This window comes from Galeopterus variegatus, unplaced genomic scaffold (genome assembly GCF_000696425.1).
Source record: "Galeopterus variegatus unplaced genomic scaffold, G_variegatus-3.0.2 Scaffold11741, whole genome shotgun sequence".
NCBI classification, from domain to species: domain Eukaryota; kingdom Metazoa; phylum Chordata; class Mammalia; order Dermoptera; family Cynocephalidae; genus Galeopterus; species Galeopterus variegatus.
This window is the reverse complement of record NW_007737852.1, coordinates 25352-32370: the sequence shown is the minus strand read 5'-3', so window position 1 is coordinate 32370 and position 7019 is coordinate 25352. Positions and strand designations below refer to the sequence as shown.

At 41.5% G+C, this 7019-nt stretch overlaps 1 pseudogene; it reads right to left on the bottom strand.

Annotated features, from left to right (window-relative positions):
• The window catches only part of LOC103610761, an 11855-nt pseudogene extending 5629 nt beyond the window's left edge, over nt 1–6226 (bottom strand).
• Between the last annotated feature and the right edge of the window lie 793 nt (nt 6227–7019).

The window sequence follows — 7019 nt, the reverse complement described above, 5'->3', positions numbered from 1 at the left end:
TTATTCTGCTGGTTAAACTCTCCAATGTGTTTTTTATTTTGCTGAATAACTTCTTCAGTTCGGCAAGTTCTGTTATGTTTTTTTTTTATGACAGTGATTTCCTTGTACATTTCCTCTTTCAGGTCCTGTATGTTTTTCCTGGTTTCATCATGTTGTCTAGCTGTGTTTTCTTGTATCTCATTCAGTCTCTTTAGGATTATAACTCTAAATTCCCTTTTATTCATTTCAAGGGCTTCTTGTTCTATAGGATCTAGAGTTTGAGATTTATTAACTTTTGGTGGTGTACTTTCTTGGTTTTTTGCATTTCTGGTATCTCTTTTTGGGTGTTTGTTCATTTTGGCAGGGATTTTCACTCGGATCTTGGACCTCTGCGGAAAGTCTGCTCCACCCTACCAGTCCCGTAAGGTGTGTGTGTTCTGCACCTCGCTATTGGGGCGTTTTCACACTCTGTGTATTCTAGATGTGGGCTATTGAGCATTGCAAAGGGTTCCCGCAGGGTGTGTAATTATTGGTCTTTCTTTCTTTATTTATTTCTGAGACTCCGCCTCCTTTTGCCGGACCCCTCCCCACTCTGTGTGCTCAGAACAGGGCTGAGGCGTGTCTTCTACAAACCTTGTCTTTCAGCTGAGACATCAAAGCTGTGCCCTGCCCCGCCCTGCCCAGAAGGTGTCCAGTCTCTCCCACTGCCGGGTGTGAACTCCTCGGGGGTGGGTCCCTCAGCACACAGTTCCTCTTTGACTCCCCCTAGCATGGGTCGGCCCTTGGGGAGAGCTCTCCGGTAGCTTCAATGTAGCTCCAGAGCACTCTGGGCTCCCCTCTCCCCACCAGAAATCAGTTAGGGGTTCTTCTAAACTGAGGCCCCCAAATTGAATCTGCCTCCCGGAAACAGGGAGTTTACCTGGGGCCGACGCCCAGGGTGTGGTGGAGAGATGATCTGGGCGGGCTCCTCTTCCCTGCCCTCCCGACGCTGGCCGGGGGCTCCCCACGCTACCAGCCCCGTCAGAGATCTGCGGAGAGAGTGGGATAGTAGGCCGCTCCACAGGTCACGGGGTGCCATGCATCAAGGTAAGCAAATGGCACGTCTCAGTGAGGAGCCGCGCCAAGCAGAGATGGCTGGCCTGCCTGCGCTAAGCTGGCCGTCTCCGCCCCCACCCAAGAAAATGGAGGCAGCTCTGTTGTGGGCACCTGGCCTAGTGTGGTAGGCGGGAGCCAGGCAGGTGGGGAGCAGTCGGGCTTTGCCCCACAAGTGGGGCTGGGCTGGGGGTGATTCACAGAGCTCGCAGAGTTGGGCCGGTCTGGTGCATTCCACTCCATTTCTGTGTCGTCTCGGCTGACTTACTTGGCCTTTGTTGTCTCGGGCTGCTCGCTCGAACCTGCAGCAGGGCTTGGGCGCTCTCAGGAGTCTTCTTTTGTGTTGGCCCTAAAACCTTGAACCTGTTGTTGCTTGTTTGTCATTGTAGGTTCGTTGTTGAAAGATTTATTCGTTTTTTGTTGCTGTTGGAAATGCAAATAGTACTCTGGTATCACAGCGCACACTTCTCAGCGTCGCGCTGTCTCCTAGCATGGCCGCTCCAGACCCTTCACCATCTTAAAAGCCCCCCAGAAACAGAATAATCTTTTTAAGTCTCACTTTTGAATCAGGTCGGGTAAAGAGCAGCAGCAACAACTAGTTAGAGGTTATGGGATTAAAATACCCAGATTAAAATTTTTGTATCAGAGAATTAAAGTTTTAGAAATATGTTTATATTAACTTTTTATTAATTACATTGATATGATTAGCTATTTTGTACAACTGAAATCTAATCCTACCCAAAGCAGATATATTTTTCAAAATTAAAAACAAGTCACAAATTTATCTTATTTTTTATCAGTAAATACACCTCAATGGTATATAATGTAAACTCTGTAAAAGTGAATTGATCAAGACCTGAATGGCCAGATTTCTGGCATTAAATTTGATTTTTGCTGGTGTGGATTTTCTCTTAAGAGTTATACATTTTTTAAAAAATGAGGTTATATTATTTAGATAATTTTGATAAGAGAGTATTGAAATAATTATATATGTCACAGAAAAAAAAATATCTTTAAGTCCTTTATAGTCCCTTAATGGAAATTTTCATGAATGGGATATAATAATGAATGTGAATTTTGTTTCTGAACACTTTAATAAGTTGGTCTTCTCTCGGTTTTTCCCATATTAGCTCAGAGCCCTCCGCGTTTTCATTCTCTTTTCCCTTGGTGGCAGTATTTGTATCACTGTGTGGCAGGAAGACCAGCCACAGTTAAATGGCTAATGCGGGGTTGCGACGGCCCTTAGTGGCAAGGCGCACTGTGACAGGTGCGCGATGGCCAGGCCACGTAAGTCATTCAATCTTGAAAAGAGACCACCACGCAGTGTACACATCACGCTAGCTGTGCCATGGCCTTCTCAGAGGTATAAAAATATGGACACGTAATAACTGAGGGAAATAAAAAACATACTCTTTAAAATATCTCCCATTTTCCTACAGAACGGGGGGCATTTAAAAAATGCAATTATTACTCTTTCTCACTCCAAAAATTTTCTTTAAAACGGCTTTTGGGAACAACTCTCTTTCCATCATTATAATAAAAGATCTAGTTTAGTGTAATGCAGAATTTGAATTTAAAGAAAAGGAGTTATCCGTCAAGGCCTTATTCCTATAGAATCTCTCATTTTTACAGTTTATCACTCAGTTTTATTTTGTAAAGCTGCCATTGTGGCTGATTCTCAAGTGAGGTGCCTCTCCCACATGGCAAATTTTTCTAACTTCTTACTCATCTTTAGTGCATGTTATTGATTTTTATAGATGTCTTACAAAATAATTTAGCAGACAAAAGAGAGAAAATAGACAAAGAAACACATTTCCCTACTTTTATGAATCATGCATAAGGAGCAAAACCCAATACATTATTTGTCAAAACTCGATGAAAATGCATTTACTTTTCCTCTTTAAAGGTCCAAAGTTTCCTTTTTAATCTACACTATTCTTTTTCCTTTGAGTCATTCAATGTAGGCCAACTTAATCATTTTATCTCCAAATTTATTTTTGGAGCTGAATTTAACTTTAACAACTGATGAGAAATCTGAAATGCTTTCATTTACCCATCTCCACAAGACTCCGGCTTAAGCCTCTAAAAGTCCTTACTGGCAAATAGAACCAAATTTCAGAAGGTAGTAGAGAAAAATTACTTACATGTAATCTCCAGTTTTGTCCTTTGGCCAAACGTGATCCACAATATGAGCTTCATTACTTTCTCCTCAACAAAAACCTCTTTTTGGGACTAATATCACTAGGCTGACTGATCCAGAGGAAATCTGGCAATTTAGATGCTGAGAGAACTGTCTAGATCTTTGCTTTTCCGTGAGATGAACTGACTTTCAGTCAGCTTAATTACTTTCTCCTCAACAAAAACCTCTTTTTGGGACTAATATCACTAGGCTGACTGATCCAGAGGAACTCTGGCAATTTAGATGCTGAGAGAACTGTCTAGATCTTTGCTTTTCCGTGAGATGAACTGACTTTCAGTCCATTACTCATCTGATTTTCTGGAAGGATTCCATTCTCTTTGGAACTGACTTCGACTCACATGACAAACAGAAACCCCCCCAAATTTTACAACCCTATAAGAAAACGGATTAGAAAAGTGCACTTACGTTTGATTTCCAACTTGGTCCCGTGGCCAAAACTGAGCCGCAGCGAGGATTCTAACACTTTCCCCTTAACAAAAACCTCCATTTGAAGCCAATCATACAAGATAAGCGAATTCACAGAAAAACACAGCAGTTTCTTTCCAGTTCTCTCTTCAAATTCTATTGTCCTCACAAACTGAGCAATTTGTCACAGCTTTAAAGTTGGCTATTTTCTGGTGTCCTGGCATTTACTTTTTGGTCATCAGGCATGGTTCATTTAACCAAAATATCACAAACGCTCACAAATGATACCACAGGAGCAAAACCTCACAAATAATTGAGCAAAATGCACTTACGTTTTATTTCCACCTTGGTCCCCTGGAGAAAACCATACAGACAATTGTTCCTGTTAACTTCCCTTCTATACAAAAACTGAATTTCCCTTTCTGACAATTGAGCAAGGCTCTGTCCAGAACACGTTGCTATGCTCCCCAGTACATTTCTGAAGTATGACTTAGACAAGTTATTCTCACCCAATGACTGAATCTTTCACTTTAGGGAACATGCACAATCAATTTTCAAGTTTGCTTACAAAGTTCATCTTTATCTTTGGCCTGGAGGATGTCATAACCTGGTTTCAAAGAGTCGGCTTATAGATCCCTTCATAGACACAGAAGCCACAAGACACAGACAACTGAGGAAGGACAGCTTGTATTTTACTCACGTTTGACTTCCACCTTGGTCCCTTGGCCGAAAGTGAATCACAGTGATTCGATTTAACTTTCCCGTATACAAAAACGTCCCTGAAAGGGCTTCAAGTCCCATTCCCCAATTAAGTTGTTTTGATTTAGAAATCTTAAAAAATAGCTATCAGCTAGCCTCTTGAGGAACAATTTTCTCCTCTGTACCTAATCTGGAAATGAAATTTGTTGTATCCCTGACATCCAACTAACAAAAACAGACAAAACAAAGCAAAAAACAAACCAATTAAACAGAAACAGTGAAGAATCAGCTGAAATAAATACTTACGTTTGATCTCTAGCTTTGTCCCCTGGCGAAAATCGTGGTGTTTTATCATCTTGTCAACAAAAATAATATGCAGCGTCCTCAGATTATATGCCATTAATTGTCAGGGTAAAATCTGTTCCATACCCACTGCCACTGAACCGGGACAGGNTGTCTTCAGGTGGTGGCCATAGTAGGACAACAGCATGAGAGCTGGTATTGTCCAGAAACAAAGAGGTCAAGACCTGGAGATGGCATTGGTTTATTTTTGTTTTCCCACGGTATGCAGAAAAATGACTTTAAATAGCAAATGTTTGATGACATAGCACCACATGAATGTTGGAGAAGGTAGAAAGGTAAGTGTTTCCTCAGGCATACTGAATTCCCAAATTTAAGGTAATCTCATCAATCTCTGCATAGCCTTCAGGTTTGGGGATTTCAGATGAAATGTGAGCAGTGGCACAAAGGGGATAAGCCAAAAGTGGCCAAGATATAATATATGTCAGTGGACCAGGAGGTTGCTCTTCAAATTTGAGACTGTGAAATCGGGTTGCATCAAAAGAACAATTTGATGAAAAAAGAGATCTACGAGACATCCAAGTGATCACGATAACAAGAAAAACCAAGAGAAAGTGGAAGAAGAAAAAAATCCAAGGAGAAACTGAATATTAAGGGGTCCACATCTAGTTGACATGTTGTTCTCATATCTGTCACTTGCTTTCCCCATATTAGGGAAGAGTAGGAATGACCATGTGAATGAGTGTGAGCATGCTTACAGGGAGAGGGCGATTTCCTTTAAGGCTATTATTTAGAACCTAAGCTAGATCCATCTTGGTNGCTTCAAAGTGAGATTACATGATAAAGGATGTTATAGTCTATGTCATAGCAAGTGTGTCAGGCACAGCTGGGGGGGGCAGCAGAAACCACAGAAAAAGAAAAAGGAAGTGAGTTACATGTACATGGAGAGGACTTACAGAAACCAAATGGTCGGCTAGTTCCACATATTCAACATGTTCAGTAGCAGCTGAGGCAATTCCACCGACAGCATGTGGAGGTTTTTGTAACAGGGTGTATCACTGTGAGAGGTGTATTATCATCTTGTCCACAAAAATAATATGCAGCATCCTCAGATTTTATGCCATTAATTGTCAGGGTAAAATCTGTTCCATACCCACTGCCACTGAACCGGGATAGGACCCCAGAATGGAGAGTAGAAGCACCTTTAATAATGAGCATAGGAGCTTCTCCTGGTTTCAGATAATACCAGCTCATATCATCATCAATGTCTGTGCTGGCTTTGCAGGTAATGGTGACTTTGTCTCCTAGAGCTGCTGAGATGAATGTTGGAGACTGTGTGAGTGTCGTTTCAGCCCTGGTACCTGTTTATGGAGAAAAATAAGAAAGACAAACCAAATGCATTAAATTTAAAGAGATTACAAATCAGTTTCTGGTGAAAATTTAATATTTTATGGAGATTCAGAGGGCTTAATGCTGTGAAGAAGAGGAAATGTTTCTCTTACCAGAGATCCAGAGGAGTAGAAAGCTGAGGAGCTGAGCCTGGGACCCCATAGCCTTCAGGTGGTACTGAGGTTCTAATCAGTTTGACAGCATATGTTATATGGCCTCTAAGATGTTGAGGGGTTCTAAATAGGAGAAATATGCAAATTATATGGTACATGGTAATGGGATGGGGAAGGCAGTGTTTAAATGACAGAGTGTGAAACTTCACATGTGTTGTGCATGGTGTTACCTTCACAGCTATGCTTGTATTCAAAAGGTTATGATTTAGTAAAATCTGTTCCATACCCACTGCCACTGAACCGGGACAGGACCCCAGAATGGAGAGTAGAAGCACCTTTAATAGTGAGCATAGGAGCTACTCCTGGTTTCAGATAATACCAGCTCATATCATCATCAATGTCTGTGCTGGCTTTGCAGGTAATGGTGACTTTGTCTCCTAGAGCTGCTGAGATGAATGTTGGAGACTGTGTGAGTGTCGTTTCAGCCCTGGTACCTGTTTATGGAGAAAAATAAGAAAGACAAACCAAATGCATTAAATTTAAAGAGATTACAAATCAGTTTCTTGTGAAAATTTAATATTTTATGGAGATTCAGAGGGCTTAATGCTGTGGAGAAGAGGAAATGTTTCTCTTACCAGAGATCCAGAGGAGTAGAAAGCTGAGGAGCGGAGCCTGGGACCCCATAGCCTTCAGGTGGTACTGAGTTTCTAATCAGTTTGACAGCATATGTTATACAGCCTCTAAGATGTTGAGGGGTTCTAAATAGGAGAAATATGCAAATTATATGGCACATGGTAATGGGATGTGGAGGGCAGTGTTTAAATGACAGAGTGTGAAACTTC